Source organism: Sinohyriopsis cumingii, chromosome 6 (genome assembly GCF_028554795.1).
Source record: "Sinohyriopsis cumingii isolate HCF-2022 chromosome 6, ASM2855479v2, whole genome shotgun sequence".
NCBI classification, from domain to species: domain Eukaryota; kingdom Metazoa; phylum Mollusca; class Bivalvia; order Unionida; family Unionidae; genus Sinohyriopsis; species Sinohyriopsis cumingii.
In genome coordinates, this window is record NC_142966.1 from 54,297,923 (window position 1) to 54,320,712 (window position 22,790).

A 22,790-nucleotide genomic window follows, 5' to 3' on the forward strand; every position below is an offset into this window, starting at 1 on the left:
TGCCTAATAAAATTCTTTTTTATATATCAATGATATGATTCTGTGTAATGCCTAATAAAATTCATATTTATATATCAATGACTTGATTCTGTGTAATGCCTAATAAAATTCATTCTTATATATCAATGATATGATTATGTGTAATGCCTAATAAAATTCATTCTTATATATCAATGATATGATTTTGTGTAATGCCTAATAAAATTCATATTTATATATCAATGACTTGATTCTGTGTAATGCCTAATAAAATTCATTCTTATATATCAATGATATGATTATGTGTAATGCCTAATAAAATTCATTCTTATATATCAATGATATGATTCTGTGTAATGCCTAATAAAATTATTATTTATATATCAATGATATGATTCTGTGTAATGCCTAATAATATTCTTATTTATATATCAATCATATGATTCTGTGTAATGCCTAATAAAAGTCTTTCTTATATATCAATAACATGATTATGTGTAATGCCTAATAAAATTATTATTTATATATCAATGCTATGATTCTGTGTAATGCCTAATAAAATTCTTACTTATATATCAATGGTATGATTCTGTGTAATGCCTAATAAAATTCTTATTTATATATCAATGATATGATTCTGTGTAATGCCTAATAAAATTCTTATTTATATATCAATGATATGATTATGTGTAATGCCTAATAAAACTCTTACTTAAATATCAAAGATATGATTCTGTATAATGCCTAATAAAATTATTATTTATATATCAATGCTATGATTCTGTGTAATGCCTAATAAAATTCTTACTTATATATCAATGATATGATTCTGTGTAATGCCTAATAAAATTCTTATTTATATATCAATGATATGATTCTGTGTAATGCCTAATAAAATTCATTCTTATATAGCAATAATATGATTCTGTGTAATGCCTAATAAAATTCATATTTATATATCAATGATATGATTATGTATAATGCCTAATAAAATTCTTATTTACATATCAATGATATGATTCTGTGTAATGCCTAATAAAATTCATTCTTATATATCAATGCTATGATTATGTGTAATGCTTAATAAAATTCTTATTTATATATCAATGATATGATTATGTGTAATGCCTAATAAAATTCTTATTTATATATCAATGATATGATTCGATCTAATAAAGCACCAACTTGTATATCAATGAAACATTTAGATCCATACGAGAACTAACATTGCTATTTACTAAGCCAAGAAAATGAAGACTTCAAATGAAAAGACTAAAAAATGTAAACATTTGATACAAATATAGGACTAATTAAAGTTTTTTTAACACAAAGGACTAATAAAGTTTTTTATTTAAAAAAAGACCAACTGTATATACTTATAAGCCATATCCAAGTGACCACTTCATAGACAAAGATATGGGTCTATGCAGCATTATTAGGAGTAGTCAGTAAAATAACAGAACAGATCTTGACCTGCCAGATCAGTATGCAATTGCAAATCAGGGTCTATGTTGTTTGTTAGGAGTAATCAGTAAAACAACAAAACAGATCCTAATCCACCAGAGCATTATGCAATGGCAGATCAGGGTCTATATTGTTTGTACTGCACACAAGTGAGCAGAGAGAGTTATCTGATTGCATTTACTTTTGACAGGCAAAGAATTATGATGGCAAGACCTAAACCATGCCTGTCCTTATCTATAATTCATGAACTTGCATATTTTGAAACCATCTAAAAGCTAAGTAAATACTTTCATTTTGTTTTCATGTCAATCATTTCCTGCTTTCCAAGTAATATGGCAATATACTAATGCATTCCCATTTAGCACCTCCACTTTCTTGTTACAGCCCAATGGTTGGTTCAAATTTGTCTGCAATATCAATTCAATTCTACTTCTGTTATTGGTATGCTGTCTGATACAAACAAGGTTTACAAATAGAGAAGCAATACCAGTTGTACAGTTGGCATTTGCTTGGGAATTCATGCAGTTGCCTGTCTGAAATATTTCCCTTGATATGTGGCTTTCTACTAATTTTATCAATCAAAACTAGTGACCAACAGTCCAAGGTAAAGATCTGTAAAAGTTTCCAACTGGACAGAATATGAAGTATGTTTAAAGAGGCATACAAATCCTTCTCATCTTACCTTATATTGGTTTTTTTTTATATGAGGACTGTTTCACTGGCTTTACTGCAACCACCACTAAGCTGTTTTACCCCTTTGCTCACAGACTGTGTTCTCTTGTCTACTGAAAAAAATGACTGTACATTATTTGATTGTACAGTAATACCTCGAACATTCGCGAGGTTAGGTTCCAGAACCAGTCGCGGATCAGGAGGAATCACGAATGTTTGGTATGAATCACTAAAAATGCTAATAAATGCTTATTTCTAGGGTTTAAACCCTAAATATGACCCAAATCATGCTCCCAAAGCACTTTAATTTCATTTAAAAGTTAGCTTAATACATTACCCTTAAAATGAGAAATAACTGGTTGACGTAAAAAAAAGAGTACAGTATCGCCTAATGGGTATTTGCCACACTAGCGCATTTACAGTACGGTACATGTATACTAATATTACCCCTATACTAATTCATTGGCTGCCGTTTTCTTTTGCACTCACAGTAAGGTAAAACCAAGTAACGAATGGGACTGTAAACTTAATGACTGACGTTTTCTTTGCCATTGTCAGGAAGGTAAACTATGTAAACTTCATATGTCACAGAAGTCATATAACGAAGGTGCAATTCAATAAAATAAAGAAAACATGTACGTAGAGGGTACCAATGAAAATTTCGCAAATCCGTGAATTCACGAATCCAGAAACGCGAATGCACGAGGTATTACTGTACTTAATCTACAAAGTATGCCATCTTGTACTGTACCCACAGTGCTGGCATTAAAATGTTCAAAAGATGTACTGATGATATGATCTGGCCATTTCATTACCTCCACTGATTTCTTCCAGCTAACTGTATTAACTGCAGGATGTATATCTGAATACACAAATACCCACTGATTTTGATGAATACCACCCCTTAAAAATCAGCAAATATGTGAAAATCAAGAATGGACACCATGATTAAACCTTACAAAATCTGCAAGTTCATTAATAAGAAATAGCTCGGTCTGATCATTTAAATGCTAATTCCCAGATCAACCACCAAAAACAAAAATCAAGCACTTGTTGATTTTGCAATGGAGTCACCAAAAGCTTTTATTGACTATGTAGTTGTTAAAAATGTTTTACCATCTGTAAATGGTAAAGATGTACAATGAAACATGATAAATATAATTTTAACATAATTGGAACAAAATGGATTTGGATCCATCACAATACTCGTCTTGTATAAAGAACTCTGATACATGTAACGAACAAAAGCTGAAAATACAAAAGTCACTTAAGCAGGAACAGGATGACCTATTTCTGCTGTCAGTGAGTTGCTCTCCTCAAGAATTTTCCAAAATATTAAGTTTTCATCAGTGCAGGTCAAATGAGTCTAATATACTGAGGTCAAAATGAAAAAATGAATGAACATGCAAATGTATAAACAAATGAATGAACATGCAAATGATTGAACAAATGAATGAACATGCAAATGACTGAACAAATGAATGAACATGCAGATGTATGAACAAATGAATGAACATACAAATGTATGAACAAATGAATGAACATGCAAATGATTGAACATATGAATGAACATGCAAATGTATGAACAAAGGAATGAAGATACAAATGTATGAAGAAATGAATGAACATGCAACTGAAAGAAGAAATGAATGAACATGCAAATGAATGAAGATGCAAATGAAAGAAGAAATGAATGAACATGCAAATGATTGAACAAATGAACGAACATGCAAATGAATGAAGAAATGAATGAACATGCAAATGAATGAACATGCAAATGTATGAACAAATGAATGAACATGCAAATGAATGAAGAAATGAATGATCATGAAAATGAATGAACAAATGAATGATCATGCAAATGAATGAACATGCAAATGAATGAACAAATTAATGAACATGCAAATGAATGAAGAAATGAATGATCATGCAAATGAACGAACAAATGAATGATCATGCAAATGAACGAACAAATGAATGAACATACAAATGAATGAACATGCAAATGTATGAACAAATGAAAGGAAAATACCATTTATCCTATCACAACATTAATGATGAGGGGATTATTAAGAAAAACTCATTTCTTCAACTTTAAGCAATGAACTATTTGTACAGCCATTGGTTTCTTGATCCACTGTTCCTACAACATTTATGCATCACACATCAAGGCATTAATGCCATGTTTACTTGAATAAATTCAAGTGATTAGATTCTTGTTAAATGTGCTGCCTGGCATTTTAAAAGAAAATCATCACACAAAAACAAATTTCTCAGTTTGGATGTTTAATCTGGATTGTGCAGAGTTTTGCCAGTACAACTCATCTTTGCTGTCAATCTTGCACTCAAATTTAATACAAGCATGCATTTATCATCAATAACAATGTTCTAACCACACTAGTTTCTGTGTTTGCATGGAAATATCTAATCTCAATTCTCGCAAAAGCCAGTCAAGTTTGATGAAGTGACTTTAATTCTGTAGGAAAAAAAAAAATACCATAAAAATGTATCCAATACTGAATTCCTGCTGAGAATTCAAAAACTTGGATTAACGATGCAAAAGCTATTCAGTTGCAGTGTTTACTCTTACCATAATCATGGTGATTTATTCACCCTATTCAATGCATGGGTTATCCATCATCATTGATTGCAATGCAAACAGAAGTGTTTCCATTATACCAAAACATCATAAAAAGAATTCTATAATAAATTTTAAACTTTTTTAATTATTTTAAAATAATGATTGCCAATATACCGACTTGTAGGTGACCTGCAACATTTTACCAGCAGCTTTAAGGAAAAACTTCATTTCTTGGAGGGAGCAATGTACACTAGATTTTGAAGACAGTTTAAACAATAACCATATTAAATGTCCACTGCACAAAATACAGTTCAAGCAACAAATAAACTGTAACATCTACAGCTTAGAACTGGATGGTGGTGATCTTGGTGCTGGACTCTGGAGGCAACCTAAATACCTGGAGAAAACCGATAATCAACACCAAGTTCTTAAAGGTGTGATATCTGGGGACAGGATTTGTAACGCCTCAGTTTGAGCTTCACCTAAAACACTAAACTCTACATTTAAACTTAAGCTAAAACCCAATCATATGATTGCATGGAATGTAAGTCTGACTGCAAAGATGAAAACAAGGCTCAGATTTATGTCAGTGTAGTCATTTGCAGAAATATCATATAATGTTCACTGACAATACCATCACAAAAACGAAATTACAATCTATTCAGACAACTTGACTATTTCTACGATTGGATTGACCGTAAGATTGAGCTTGTGAATGAAAGGACAGTTTGTTGCATTTGAGAATTCTCAGTCAATTTTTGCTTTGTAAAAGCCGAGTTGGTCCAAATGGCAGCTTTCAGGATACAGTCATTGTATGGTCAACAGGATTGACTGAGATGTGCAGAGTTTTGTCAGCTCATTTATGCTGCCATTCTTGCACTCAAATTTGATACAAGTTTATCATGATTAACACTCTAATTTGATACAAGTTTATCATGATTAACACTCTAATTTGATATAAGTTTATCATGATTAACACTCTAATTTGATACAAGTTTATCATGATTAACACTCTAATTTGATACAAGTTTATCATGATTAACACTCAAATTTGATACAACTTTATCATGATTAACACTCAAATTTGATACAAGTTTATCATGATTAACACTCAAATTTGATACAAGTTTATCATGATAAACACTCTAATTTGATACAAGTTTATCATGATTAACACTCTAATTTGATACTAGTTTATCATGATTAACACTCTAATTTGATACAAGTTTATCATGATTAACACTCTAATTTGATACAAGTTTATCATGATTAACACTCTAATTTGATACAAGTTTATCATGATAAACACTCTAATTTGATACAAGTTTATCATGATAAACACTCTAATTTGATACAAGTTTATCATGATAAACACTCTAATTTGATACAAGTTTATCATGATTAACACTCTAATTTGATACAAGTTTATCATGATTAACACTCTAATTTGATACAAGTTTATCATGATAAACACTAATTTGATACAAGTTTATCATGATTAACACTCTAATTTGATACAAGTTTATCATGATTAACACTCTAATTTGATACAAGTTTATCATGATTAACTCTAATTTGATACATGTTTATCATGATTAACACTCTAATTTGATACAAGTTTATCATGATTAACACTCTAATTTGATACAAGTTTATCATGATTAACACTCTAATTTGATACAAGTTTATCATGATAAACACTCTAATTTGATACAAGTTTATCATGATTAACACTCTAATTTGATACAAGTTTATTGTGAATAACACTCAGTGTTTTGGTTTTGTGCTAACTAGAATTAGATCTTCTGTTTGTATAGAGAAAATTAATTTTAAATATTTTACAAGGCACATAAGTTTGATAACGTAATTTTGATTCTATATTTTTAAAATTACTATAAAAACCCGTTGCCATGGTTAAATTCCTGCTGAGATTTCACACACTTACATTAGAGACTGTAAATCTATTCGGGTCAGTGTTTGAAAAGGTACCATATATACTTGCTTCTAAGATGAGCCCAACTGCAGGCTCATTACGCTATGGCAGATCAAGATTTTTATTGTTTGCAGACTTATAACAGAGTAATAATAATACAGTACCAAAGTAACAGTGATCAGTTCTACTTGTAAATCACCATTGATTTAAATGTACATTTAAGTGTATCCTTAATTAAAGTAGAATGGTCTCTCAATGTCAAGCACATCAATTTTTTAAAAGTCCTTTACAAGGTATTATCATCTCTCACAGTATGCCATGGCAATAGTATGAATGAACCCCATTAGAAGGAAAAACTTGCCTACAATACAATACACTTTAGGACTCCCATAAGGTATACTATCACAGCGTCTATTCCAGAAATGAATAGCTGAAGCATTGTTTGTTTGAGAAAGACAGATAAAGATTCCACCTTCTCTTTGAAAATGTCCTTCATATGGACTGACACTCTATGGGCTATAAAGAATATCCAGGAATGAATCCTTTTAACTGGCTAATGCTAAAATCAAGTTGGATTACTGCTTCGGTGGACATTTATTGGATGTAAGATTGACACCATTTTCATTCAGGAAGAACTAGACCTGAATTCAGTCTTTTAATGATGACCCAGTTTCAAGATTCTCTAGATTGTTATCATGGCAGCCATACTTGATGCAAGAGTTGTACCATTTTCATTCTGGACTAACCTAATAAATCACTGAGACTTTTGGGGAAAACACCATGTCAATATGGCCACCGATTAAATAGAAGTAGCAATAAAAAGATTTTCAAGATGTAAGCTACACTATGGTCACCATGGATGTCAGATTGTCACCATTTCATTTAGGACCAAATAGAAATCATGAAAAGGATTCTCCTAAAAATCCCATGTTGATATACTTACAGCTCTGGAGAAGTAGCAATAAAAATATTTTCAAGACTGGCTGTGAGATTGGCACCATTTTCATTAAGGATCATACAGACATCCAAGAATTTTCAAGAGGGCTGCCATAGCTAACAGGATGTTGGTTTGGCACCAATTTCTTTGAGCACCAATAAGACAGTGTAAGAAATATTTTAGCAATAACCTCATGGTGATATAACCATTTGTTCAGGAAGAGTAACAATAACAAGGTTTTCATGATGGCTTCTGTCAAGATGATGTCTGAGTATTACCATTATCATTAAAAATCAACTATACCTTGGGATGAATGTGTGCATAATAAAGTGGCAATTCTCCAGACCAGGTGGGATAGCGGTAACAAATTTATGGTACCTAAATGATGTTATGACAGACAATGGACAACAAGTTATCCCATAAGCTTTTCTGGTCTATAAGTAGTGCTAAATGGGGAAGTTTTTAAATATCGGATGTATTTAGCAAAGACATGAATCATGAACATTTGTATAATTTTAATGCAATATGAAGATCATTTTGCACAACATTTTATAAATTTGCACCTACTCCACAATCACACATCCTATAGTAGTGTGTGTGTCTGTGTGTATGTGTGTGTGTGTGTGTGTCTGTGTGTATGTGTGGTTTAGCTTTTTAACGTAGCCTTAACAATTTTCCAGTCATAGCGTTACAATCTCTGCAGTGTGGCAGTTTCAAGAGATGCCTAGCAATGAGGCATCATGCCACAGACTCAGTCACATTATCCTGACACCAAAATTGCATGGACAACTGATAACCATCAAACATAACATAAATGGGGAAGAACTACCACTTCATTATACAGTCTGCTCTTAGAATTTTGATAAAGTTCCCAAACAACATTCTGCCAAAATATACCATTTCTGTGGATTTTACATTTTACTGGACAAAATTAATAGTGTAATTTAGAGAGGGGTCCGTCTTTGTGAGCTTGATTTTTTTAAAAACATATCTAAAAGGACAGACAGACAGAAATATGATCGATCATGAGATGAATACAAGGCAAGATGTTAATGACTACAGGAACCTCTTGAAAAGAAAGCTGCATTTAATTGAAAGCCTTCATCGTGTTCAATCTTACCCTGTTAAAGGAATATGACCTATACTGTGTTTATGTTCCTGGCATACATGCAGTATGATTGGATATATAAATCGATCCCAAATGACACATCCTGACCCGGGATATGTTGTATATGGAAATGTATTATCGGAATAGCAAAAACAAATGTTTCAAGTGGTAAAAAGGTTCATTTTTGAACATAAAGATCTGGTAAATTTGTGTACCCCATCTGAACCCAGTAGATAATGCAGGTATGGTCAACTTTCTCCAGGATAGGGGCCAGATTAGTGATTAGTCACACCCAGTGACGTAAATCTACTAATAAAACCAGGTCATGGGCCCCATCCAGCCTGCTGCCTATATTTTTCCCACCCCTAAGATAGATTATCAATGTCCAAATGGACCCAGGTGGATTGTTAATGAATTGTTTTATTAAAATGTTAATAATGAATAGGCTGATGTGACCTACATAATGATAAAATCTTCACTCTTGTATTGCCCAGCTAGGAAAGTAAGTTTACCCTGACTAATAATTTAAATCATTGAAATATCAATCAATTCTAATTTAAGCAATGTTTACACCAATGAAAATGTGTTATGTATTCGAGTTTTGGAGGTGAATGTACACAACAAAGTATGGACCAACTATCATATATACTCACTTATAAGTCAAGTCAAACTGCAAACAATAAAGATCCTGATCAGTGGTAGCATAATGCACCTGCAGATCAGGGTGTATGTTGTTCTACTGATTATTCCTAAAACAACTGCAGAGACCCAGATCTGCAGGCACATTATGTGATGACAGATCTGGGTCTGTGCAGTTTGCAGTTGGACTCATCTTATAAGTGAGTATACAAGGTAAGCCAATTACGACTCAGAAATTAGTCAATTGCTGTATTCTAATAAAGAAAATAAACAAATAACTATGAAAATGTTAATTCAGAAATTTAACTTGCAAGTGTTTCAAAGCATTTGAAATTCAGGTTTCAAATTATACAATTAATTAGTGTGTGGATGAAAAAGAGCAATGTCACATACAACAGGGTAGCAGCAAGATATTCCTAATAATATCTGGGGCTACCTCATCTACAAGTCTCATGGACATTTTATTAATGCCTAAAATAAGAAATCCCATTAAAATTGTCCAAATTGCAGACAATCATTTTCAAGATGAATTTATCTGGTTCCAACAGTGAAAGCTTTGGCTTGAGTTATGCTTGTTGTCCCATCGAAATAGCAATACTGCGCAAATATAATCAATCATTATTCAATCTTTAAGCAGGTCTATCCTTTTTTTTTCAGCCTTCTATGCAATATTGTTTGACCTTTGCCACAAAACTATTTTTCTTCTACAAGACATCCAATTCAAATTACAAAAATCTCAAAAGTAAATATTTTCCTAGACTGTACATAAGATTAATCTGGATAACGGTATCAACAATAAAACCGAAAAATGACAAATATCAACTATAGCAATCTGTATCAAGAAAATATGACAAATGTTTTATTTGTCGAACACCGTATTATTCAAGTACAGTATAACATGTCAAAAAACAGACAATGGACCCTCATTATAAAGTCATCCTGTTTACCAATACCAATCTTGTTATGCTTGTATAGATGGCCATGCTTCTTTAATTATTTCACTTCATTATAGCTATCAAGATAGCTTAGTCTGCACTACCTGGTATTATGATACACCCTTGTTGTACACTACCCAGTATTACACAGCCTTGTTTGAACAACCCTCTATATAATTATCCCTCACTTATAATGCTGGTAACATTTATTGTCCCAATGAAAACAATGTTATAAGAGGGAGCTATGTAGATCCAGATCTGCTGGTACACTATGTGCTGTCACAATAATGTCTATGTTCTGTCACAACAGTGTATATGTCCTTTCACAACAATGCCTGTGTCCTGTCACAACAATGTTTATGTCATGTCACAACAATGTCTATGTCCTGTCATAACAATGGTGTTACATATATCTGATTTAATTTATATTTATTTTAGTTTTATTGTTTGTTTGTCAGCTTTAAAATGTTTTATTCTATTACATGCTATAACAATATAATCTTGTTTATGTGATTTGGAAATTTTTTCCAGAAAATAGTCTGACCCTGACTGTTCATTTGTAATTACCTAAAACTTACCTGGTTCCTGACCTTAATTCAAAATTAGTAACAGCCACATGAACAAGTTTTATTTTTATTTATTTTTAATGTGGGAATAATAAGGGTCAGATTGAGACTGTATTGGATACATGACCCTGGACTTGTAAACAGTTTTAGTGAAGTAAACAACTTTTTAAATTTTATTCTTTGAGTAAAATGATTGTTTTTTGTCGGGGCCATGTTAAGAGTGCATGATGCAAACATGATCATGTGACCCTCATACGGGTACCTATTCTGCATCTCAAAATTACTGTGTAACCATTGTTTTACAGAAATAATCTCAGTCTCGGCTTAACACACTTGATGTTAAGTCGTTTCTTTCTGTTGTAGCCAGTTTTTGAGTTATATGTTAAGTTTTTTTCAGTGTTCTAAAAGATTAATTTGTTTCTCTTTGTGTGCTCATACAGAATTCCTTAACAAAGACATTTCTTACAAATTTTATTCGGATTTCTGACATCAGAGTGTTATTTCTTGTGTTTCTACAAGGAACTGTAGACAACAACACAACAGGATACAGCATACGTCACTGCCTTCCATCTTGGATTTTTCTTCAGGATTTGAACTTGAATTCATTAGAACATCTCATTATTTGGTCTTCTAAAATTTTATTTGTGAATTATTCTTGGATTATTTTTAGATTTGATTCTTAAAACCGTTAAGTTCTTATTTTTATTTTTTATTTTTACAGAGTTTTTTTCCAGGAATTATTTGTTACATTTTTTCAAAGCTTGTTGTTTTCAGGCTTTCTTTTGTTACTGTTCATTTGAGACTACACAAGTAACAATGTCTATGCTATCTGTTCTACCTTTAAATTTTAATCCCTACCTAAACTCTGATCTGCAAGCACATTATAACAGCAAATCTGGGTCAACACTGAGACTCGCCTTCACATCTGCAGTTTGCATAATAATATGGTACACAATGTATAAAGATAATATTGCTTACAAATGACACCAAAAACTGGCTGGTTTTGCAGCCATGCTTTTTTATAAAAAAATATATTTGTACAAACATACTGTAACTTGTCAAGTCAATAACACTTTCATAGGGTGACTCATCATTGTAATTTCTTCACTCTGCCCCTGTGTATATCAAATGTCCAATAATCATCCAGGTTGTATCAAACAAAGATGAATCATCATCTCAGCTTGCTATTGTTTTTCCACCATATGCAATCAGATTAAAATCAAGAATTGAATGTAACAGAATGCATAGGACTGGCACCTATGAAGGGCTCATCTTCTGGTAACCTTTGGAATAATTCTTAGTCCATTTAATTTTGGTAACTGCCCTGAAAAAATGTTGCATTTCATGTTAAGGAGAGCTACCATTGGAAACTACATGGTCCAAAGTGACTTCTACTCTTTCATACATGTGAAAGTTGCAATTTAACTGATAAATCAAAAGGTCAATAGAACATGACCTCTGAATACCAGTGCCCATCAGAACTCTGTCAGATCTACATTATGTTGATCAGATTGCAAGAAATTCAAAGTAAGAACTTCCATAACCAGGAACAATTTACACACAATGCAGATACGCACAATTTTCATTCAAAGGAAAATTCATCAAAGATGGTTCCCGAAACATGAAAATTTGACAAGTTCATGAAGTTTGTTAAATACCATACAAAACTTTCATGTATACTGAGCTTATGATGCCATTTTTTTAATTGGTTTTAAATAAGTTACATATTTTTTACATATTTTTTGGATGAATTCTGAAATAAATGGATTGAACCTTCAAATGCCATTAAGACCAAGCCTGCTCCTAAACTACAAAGGTCACAGGTCATTGTGGAGAAAATCACTGACATTTAGAAGCAATTTTGGCTTATTTTAGATGTTAAAATTTGACTACTATATAATGAAAATCAATTCTTTAATATTTTGTGCATTTCTTCTTTGGCTGACACCAAAAAGTGTAGAGTTATGCATTGAAGAGAGTAATGCATATTTTTACTCTGACCTATTATAACAGGACAAAACATGTACATATCATGCAAACTGGTCTACTGTTTAACGATACAAGGGAAAATGTGAACTCAAGCAGATTATTTGGAGGGGGGAGTTTTCTTAATAAAGGAGATACTTATTACAGAAATAAAGGTAGGGCTTGAAATAATGATGTGCAATTTTTGCATGACAAGTTGACTGGCACAATTATTTAGAAATTATCTTGAATCACACAACAGGAGTACTGCAAATGACCATACTTGAAACAGGTTGTCTGCAATCTGACCTTGTATAAATACAGTAATGAAATATGTCTCCTGATCAGGAAATAACTATCCCATACCAAAGCCTCACTATCTCCATGCATGTGTTTGTTTAGATCTGTTTATATTAAATTTCAACCAGGAAAATCTCTAGGTAATGTGATAGATTCCAGAAGTATAATCCTCTATTGTATTTCCAATAACCCTGGGAAATCACAGCCACAGTTTGAATCTAGGATAAAAGGATATGTTTACAATTTACAAAACTATTCCCTCTATTTCCTGGTGTCTATTTCTTGTTCATATCTGAGTGACAGAAAATCAAAGCATTCCCATGTGGAACACTCACAAAAACTGACCAAATATTTCATAAATAGATCTTGGAACAAGACAACACTTCATAATCAGATGGAACTGAACCTAAATGAAATTAAACAAAGAACAATGTAATGAAAGTGATACGAGAACAGGGCACAGTGATGTCAATCTGGTCCACAAGCTGTCAGTTTCCACTACAGAATCTAGTAATTTAGTTCCCATCTATCAAAGTGTGATGAAATAGACAAAGAAATCCATCATGGAGTGGACATAACAATGATTGCCTATATGACATTTATGAAGCAGATACTGTTGGCATTTTCTTACTGTCAATCAAAACTTGATTATTGGATTTGGAAAGATGGAAAAGGGAAATCTTGCTTTAAAGTCAATACTTCAATGCTCAGTTGATACAATTAGTCATGAGTACTGGAGGAAGTTGATTAAACTTGTAGAATTAAGTGACATGTTCAACATACTCCAACATTCGTTCTACACTGATATTTCAATGCACAATAAATTAGAAAAGTCTCCCTACACCACAGATATCCCCACCCATGTCCAATATGACGTGATTAATTCAATGCTCCCTGGAGATATTTTTTACTTTGACCTGAAATGGGGGTAGGAAACATTTTTAGGGTTAAACTTCTGAATGGATCCAAGCACATCTGTTTCCAAGTGATTTACATTTAACCAGATGCTTTGGCCAACAAAAAAAAAGACTGTTTTTGACTCTGTCCACTCATGTGCAGAAACATGAATATTTTATTTTTTTTTTTCTATCTTAAACCCCCATTTTACTCTAAATCTGAAATGTATCCTACATTTTTTTTTGCATTATTCATCTGTCCATGTGCAGTTCAGACCGTGCCTGGTTAAGATCTAGGGCAAAACAGTCTAAAAATCTAAACTGAAAAAAAAGGGTCACAGAATTTATAATTTTAATATTGTTTTTAATGTGAGTAGAGGAATGAATGATCCGAAGATCATGTCCAGCTATATAAAAAAAACAAAATTTATGTTCTAAGTTTCTAATTGTCCTATGCCCCATCATACAAAAGATATATTCAGTAAAAAGACAAATAATATTACTACAGTTTCTAGTCTATTGGTTCTACGCACTGTCATATAATAACCTTCTTCTTCCTAAAACCCAAAACTGAATTGTATAAAATAAATAGTTGACTTTCTCAGGTCTAATTATTTGCAACTGTCTACCTAAAGACATCAGTGCCTTCCTTTCATCACAGAAGTATAATGTATGATGTTTGTTTTTCCACTACATTTTATATATTTGCCAGTACATATGTAGATAATTAAGGGCCACAGGGGATACTATATTTTCAACTTATTGTGTCTCTCTCATAAATAAAGACTTTGTTATTATTATTATTATTATTTAAACAGAAAAATAAGTGGAAAATCATATCTAAAACAAAGACCAAATGTGAGAGTGGAAGAGACTAACAACCAAATCAACCACTTTGTACTTAATGCAACCACAAAACAACTTTCACAGCCACATACATTCATTTCTGTCAGTGAAAAAAGAAAATTATTAACAACACACACTACCCTTCTACAATCTGCGTGGGTTCGAGTCGCGGGTTCAGTATGTTGGTATGTGAGAAAGCTTGCCAGTAGCTTCTCGTGGGTCGGTGGTTCTTTCCGGGGATTTTCCAGGTTCTTCCTCCAACATTAATACTGGCTACCATGTATAGTCTATCTTGTGCTGAAAAATGGAGTTAAACCCTATAACAACAACAACCTTTCTACAAATTAACAAAAGGTGACTAGAACTTGTGCATTCTGGAGTCTGCTCCCTCACCAATTCTATTTTTTGTGGGTTTTTCTTCCTCCTGTTGGGACAGTCAGTCAGTGATTGCATATATTAACATACAAATAAATATTATAACCTTGTTCCCCATGTACGCCTTGAGTCATACACTTATGACTCCAAAATCATTTAATAGTTGCTTTTGAGATGTTATTTTGTTGCTTTGCATCTATTTGGATCAAGTTTTGAAGCACTGCTTTCAGTTTGTCGGGAAGTGAATAAGCAGCTGTGAGTTCTGATTGGTGGCTACTGTTGCACCATGGACATGAGTAAACAATAACCACCAGTCAGAACTGAATGTAACATATCTAACAGCATGACACAAAGGAAGTGTACCCATATATGTGACCAGTGACAGCATGCTGACTGGATAAAATAATAACCAAGAAATTGGTAGGGGGATGGCATGGGGTAGCATCTGATTTCAAGCCATGCAAGTTAGTCATCTTGTGTTAATTTGAAGAAGGCAAATGGGTGTTGTCCATATTTTTTTTAAATCTGGCAGAAATTAATGCATATACCTGTGACAGGTGTCTGAGATGATTTCTCAAGTTAAAGATTAAAAAGGCAAACAACTACTTGTAATTATCCATCACAGCTGAAGATTAATTTAACTCATATCGGGTAAGTAAAATTTTGTATCGATTCTGCACCTCTTGTAATAATATAGTAAAACTATCAATATATCAATTAATCATTTCACCTCTACATCAGTATCATTTGTCCAATATTGAAAGGCTGCCTATTTAAGCCAGGATGCCTTCTGCAAAGTTGGTCTGATTCAGTCAGGTTATTCTTTGAGAAAGTTTTTTGGGTTTATGTCTTATAATTAGTAACTGCTGCAATGACTGATGATGGATCAGCATCATAAGTGTAAATCTGAAAGCCCTTCTTCTGCCATGATGCTTTCAGCCAATTCACTCAATTTCTTTGGAATGGTTTTCTAGAAAAACAAGTTTCAACAGTTTTCTAATCTGAACAACAGTAGTCACATTGGAAAGCAGATTGGCATCATCTTTATCAAACTGAAGCTTTGTCAAATCTGGTTCATCCTGTTCAATGGCTTTAGTTAGAAAAAGTCAAAGGTTTTTCTACCACTTTTTTCAAAGACTGCCATAAAACGGACGATGGATCAGCAATTAAAAAAGTTGAAAGGTCTTTAAACTAAAATGCTCTCTGTGCAAACCAGCAGTATATAACAATTGTGAATGGACAATGCATAAGGGACAAATCACAATAGAAGAAGGGATATACTATAAGCTCACTTGGCTTTATGGCCAGGAAAGCTAACTTCATACCTGGCTGGGGTCTTCTTAATACAAATTCTCAAAGCCAATCTAGTTTCAATCCAAGAAATCCTTCAAAGTCACTGAAGGAAACTGAAATGCAACAAGCCAAGTTAAAATGGGGTTAATAACTTGGCCTGAAAAGAGAACATTAAATTTGACAAGATCTTCTTCAATTTAAGCCCCATACTAAACCAGATTCAATCTAAGAATTTCACTGAAAGTTACCAAGTACAGGTGTAGATACAAAAGTGAAGGGAATTTTTTTTTTGACAGACAAGGGCCATAACTGTGTAAGCATTTTGTAGACAATGGTGAAATTGAAATTTGACCTAGGTCTTCTAGACACAAAGCCTGATACTAAATTTGATTTTAAATCCAGGATGTCCTTTCAAAGTTATTGAATGGAAAGGAAATTTGTGATGTTATGGAAATGGGTGAATGGTCAAGGGTAACGTTACATGTCTTCTCTATGGATATGACACAGATGTAATAATATGCACTTCAAAATGAATACTTCTAACAAAATAAATATACTTCTTTATAAAAGCTGTCCTCTTTCAACTCATTTAGTTCTTACTTGCTATAAAACAGAAATAGTTGTGGGTGGCATTAATAGCAGCAGCAATAAAACAATACAAGATGTCGTTATTGTAACAAACGCAACAATACCAGGAAGTCCTGGGTCTCTTGTAACAGGATTGAGATATTCTTCCTTATTTTTGAAATTCAAATGCCTTCCATCAAAAGGTTAGGATGTATCCTTATTTGTCAAAATGTCACATTGTGCCAAAGTAGTCCAACCCATATAATGTCCATGAGAGGATCTGCAAATCCAAGACCTTGCTCATGTGGATATTTGGTCGCTTGTATGCAGACCAGTGCAAGGATTGCTGATTCTGATAAATGTTCCCATTCTCCATACTCCCCATTCTTCCATAACTGAAAACTACTTGCTGAGGATCTAGTCCTGAGATGGAGCCTGATCCAGAGTCTGGGCCTGAGATGGAGCCTGATCCAGGGTCTGGGTCTGAGATGGAGCCTGATCCAGAATCTGGGCCTGAGATGGAGCCCGATCCAGGGTCTGGGTCTGAGATGGAGCCTGATCCAAGGTCTGGGTCTGAGATGCAGCCTGATCCAGAGTCTGGGCCTGAGATGGAGCCTGATCCAGGATCTGGGCCTGAGATGGATGGAGCCTGATCCAGGGTCTGGGCCTGAGATGGATGGAACCTGATCCAGGGTCTGGGTCTGAGATGGAGCCTGATCCAGGGTCTGGGCCTGAAATGGAGCCTGGGCCTGAAATGGAGCCTGATCCAGGGTCTGGGCCTCAGATGGAGCCCGTTACAGGGTTTGAACCAAAGATGGATCATGGTCCAGGGTCTGGGCCCAGGATGGAGCCTAATATAGAGTCTGTACCTGGGGCCTTAGGGGTGCTCCAAATATAGTATGCACTTCTGACAGATTGACATGTGACAGGTGAGGTTGTCTGCATTTGCAACATGCACAATGGTGAGAATGTTGGCATACCTATACTACTTTCATGTACAATGTAGTTGTGGAAATTGCGCATGATCTGAGCACACACTGGAAAAAATATGGCTGGCCGTATGTCCTCAAAAATTAGTCTGAACAAGTCCAAAGTACACTAACTTTAGCAGGTCTTAAAAATATGGACCACATATTTTGCAGGAGTAAGCAATACCAGCTTCTGAAATTGCAATGAATGAATTACACAATATATAAAAAGGTTAAACAGTTATCAGCTCCATTTTTTACAATTTACCTTTGAATACCTAAGATAATGTTAAACAGCCAGGATAGCCAGTGAGGAAAACCTGGTATGTATTCTTTGAAAATTAAACCCTATACAAAGTATGAACATGTAGAGCTGCAAAAAATAGTGTCCCAGTCCAGATCATTTTGATACAATGTGTTCTGTATGAGCATTTCCACTGACGTATTAGCAACTCCCCATCCAATATCAAAATAGATTACATTTACAGCAACACTTGTGTTTATGATTAGATATTTGGCACAATATGAAATGCAACAGAGAAGCCTGCTACTAGACTGTCAATGAATTGAGTTAGAATTTAATCTTACTGCAATAGTGGCTTGTGTAAATATTAATAGATGTTTACATTAAAATGGTGTACTTTTAAGATGGAATAGAGCCATGTGCAACTGGTGCTGATTATGACAAAATTTAAATATTTATTGCAGATGTAAGGGGAAAATGAAGCTACTGGCTGCAGACACTGCTGGCAGTGAATCATTCACCCAATATCTTAAAATGAAATATGTTTCATTCAAACAAAGTTCTTAACAGTATCTTTAGATGCTTTTTCATACCATACTTTCCAAATAAACACAAGTTTTCACATCAAGTCTTTTTGATTACCAAAATGGAGCACAAAAGTAGTTAGCAAAGCATCAAGGGTTTTTTCCATCACAAAATATGGCTTAAATTGACAGAGATAGGAAGAACAACTAGTTTGAGTCTGTTAAGTTATTTTGTACCCAACAAGTCTGTAGTTAGTTTGTACCCAACAAGTCTGTAGTTAGTTTGTACCCAATAAGTCTCCATACAAGTCATTTTTAAAAGCTATCTTAAAGTCCTTCTTTTCCAGGCTACAAACTGAATGGAATGAAAAGTATTAGCTAAGAATTAGTCTACAAAAAAGCAACATTTATCTACCACTTTTACAAAAAGGAGTACAGTATGTTTATTAAGGTTGTGTAAAGGTCATCATGTTGTCTGAATATTACAGAGGTTGAAAAATCTTAAAACTGAATCACCCCTTTCAGCAAGTACTACACATTTTTACTGACCCAAGATAAATGACCTAACACGAGATGATAGATCGCTCCGGATACCAAATTATGTGACATGACCACCAGTTAACCTCCAACAAACATGCAACATTTGGCAAAGAAAAACATTTCAGTTTATGTGATATGCTTTAAAAAAAAATGATTTGTATTATTCTTAAGAATGTAAAATTACAAAGTTGCATAAATTATATATCAGAAGACAATGTTTATATTTGAAATTCAAGTTCGTAAAGTAATAACCAAAGTGTTTTATTTCAGTAAATAAAAAAAATCAATTTTATAGCTGCTCAAGAACTTGTTCATGTAAAAGGAAATTTGCTCCAAAACATGTTAATATATTTAGTATCTTATCCTTATTAATTTTATCTGGCTTATGTTTATGCTGCCTTGGAAGTAAATTAATTAAAATTCAATAACAAAATTGTAACTAATTGCAGTTTAGGAGTACTCGGTTGTACATAATAATTTTAAAGTTCGACTGTTTCGTCTATGATATCTGTTGATGTAAACATGCAAATGCATGCTTAATATAACGGATGATAATTATCTGAAACCATTGTTTTCGTATTCATTATTATTAAATTTTTGTGTCCCCTCCATTCCTTCAGCTCAATGTGAAAGTAAAGAGTCACTCAAGTATCTGAAAGATCAAGATGATATATCATTATTTTGGGACAAGCCAACATTAAAGTATAAATTTTCAATCTTTAAATTAATGCAATCTGGGGTTTCATGCTTCCTATACAAGAAAAATAACACATCAAAGCCCGAAAGTTAGGGGGTTCTCCACCCATATTCTAGAAAGGTTTATTTTTACACATATTTTGCAATTTCAATTTATTTTTTTCTTCATGCCATCAACGGGACATGGTTTTCTACATACATGTATGCAAACAAACATGTTGTGATTGACCTGAATTGTTTCCATATTCAGCTGATCGTACACGTGACCACAAAAGAAAGTCTTTATCCACTGAAGTTTTGTACGATTCAGGGAAGGAATCAATTTATTCCCTCATTAAGATTATATGGATATCGACTATCATAATTATAAGGCTCCCACTGACTTCTTATCACCCTTACCCATTGAGAAATCAACAAATCATTGCAAAATGTAAATATTTTTCATAATCAATTCATTATTGCCACAAGCAGTTTGTCAGAGGAAAATGGGGTATGAAAACAATGCCTGGAGGTGTGTCTAATTTATGCTCACTGATTGGTTAATTCATCAGCACAACTGACAACTGATGATAGGTCCATTCTTACTCAACCAGCTATTATAGAAATATAAAAGCTGACAATGTAAAAAACAAACTTAACTGTCTGAAAAACAGTTTTCTGGAATTTTTCTGTGACCCTTCTAACACCATTTACACCTCAAGTAATTATAAACTGAAGCCTGGTCTGCTCCCCATTCTTTACTATTACCAAAGAGTAAGAGCAAGGCACTTGTATTATTCAGTCAAAACAAATGAATAACAAACCTCTGGTACAAAGCATGGACTGTGAATGAACAAAGAAGTACTGTTTTCAACATAACATACTTTTCATTAAAGTATAGGACTGTTAAACGCTGAATCATTATTCAATCAATCCTGTATCATGAAAATATTTCAAGCCCTTGTATTATGCATGCAAAAGGGACAAATTATCTGCATTTACAATGCATCGTAAATGACCTGTTTTGGCTGGCAGTCATCTATTAAGTTATTTATTTTCATTAACTGTATGGCCATCCAGAGCATATTTCAGATAAGTCTGACTTTGGTTCTTCATCCCTGACTGCCTACTGCTCATCCCTATCAAGAATGGAGTCATTAATTGCTTTTGTGCCTAATCTAATCAACATCACACCTACAAAATCCCAAGTGTTTCTTGGAGGTAGCACCAGTTTTCTGTTTCCACTTATGTCCCCTACAAAATCATTCCAGTAGGAGATTTATGTGCCCTGTAGACTCAACTGGCCCTTTAATGTCCTTAATGCCCATCATGTTGCAAACAGAGTCCATGCTGCTGTCATTCAACTGGTAAAACACCCATAATTGGATTGATGGGAAATAAAACCATATTGATCCCACATAAACTGGGCACCAATGAAGGCAGCAGCAGCAACACTTGCAAGTCAATGATCTTGCTATCGAAGAAAGAAGTACAGACCAAATTCCTATTCTTGTCACCTCAAATCAAGAGATACCTGTTGAATCCAGCCAATGTCTACTTTCTCTAATGTCAGTATTCACTACCCCCATAATCCCTCACCAGCTAATAATCCTTTCATGATTTACTGTAACATTTGTATAAACATCCATAAATGTCATCAAGTAATCCAAATTTTCAACAATTTAAACAACCTTCACTGAACATCATGTTTTAAGATATTTTTTACATCTAGTAAATTGTTTTTCTTCCTTTCTTTGCCAAAACAAACAAATCATTAATTATTACCTATTATTTTTGCCTGATAATTTATTATCAGTACAAAGTCAGTCATTACTATTTGTCTTCAGTTATGAAATCAATGTGCTCTTCATAAAGTGTGTAAAATGAAACAGTTAACAAATTTACCAATAAAGGCAAAACTCACACAACAGCCATTGCAGTGCAAATCTACAAACCTGGCAAAAGAAGAAAAAAGAACAAAAAACAAATAGGTCTGGTTCCATGGAGAGCCAAAATGATTATCTCACCCACCAACCCGTTAGGTGTCATGTAGAGAGAGATTGCACAATGAAATGTTAAACTTCTCAGAAAATAATCAAAACTATAGTAGAGGCTCATTTTTAGTTTTCCTCTAATTTAAATTGAAGAAAAAAAACAGCTTCTCCAATGCAAAGCTACTGATCTATTTTGAAGAAAAGTCCACTTAAAAAACAATTCAGGTAAAGATTTACTAAGGATATCTTTGTCTATATATTTCAAGTCAACCCAACCCCAACCCCATATTCTGACAATTTGTTTTGGACCTGTCTTATCATGGGATATATATTCTATGTCAGCAATAACAGTATTTATTTATTCAACACTCCCAAGTCCTTTTTGATCAAAAAAAGAAAACGAGCGGTTGTAATCCTTTCCTGAAAAAATATGCAAAACACATTTGGAGATCTATTCCTACTTTAACTGTTATAGACCAAGACAAAGTCGTACACCAAGATTCAACTTTTGTTGAAAGTCATTTATTCTGTGAATACTATTTTATTTTGCACAAAAAAATCATTCTTCTGAGTACTTAAATTTTATGATTGGGGACATCTTAATTGTTTTCACAGAAGGATCCATTTTGTTCAGATTTTAAATTCAGAGTTTGTAGTAACCATGACATCCATGAAAATTTTCAACCCTAAAATAACTTGTGAATTCAGAGAATATATTTTGCCTATTTTTCATGAGACATCAGTTAGGGAACCATACATTTTCTTGCTCTCCAATATCCTATAGTTCAA

At 33.3% G+C, this 22,790-nt stretch overlaps 1 protein-coding gene across 8 annotated transcripts in view; it reads right to left on the bottom strand.

Annotated features, from left to right (window-relative positions):
• Positions 1–22,790, bottom strand: part of LOC149796957 (teneurin-m-like) — a 432,723-nt gene that overhangs the window by 223,577 nt on the left and 186,356 nt on the right. For 6 of the 8 annotated variants that reach the window (XM_089961631.1, XM_089961639.1, XM_089961636.1 and 3 more), the window contains one exon: positions 2,126–2,228. The exons of 1 other annotated variant lie outside the window; for it this stretch is intronic. The gene's annotated coding sequence lies outside the window, so the exon portion shown is untranslated. The remainder of the gene's footprint in view (positions 1–2,125; positions 2,229–22,790) is intronic. One more of the 8 variants, XM_089961632.1, reaches the window with a different exon arrangement.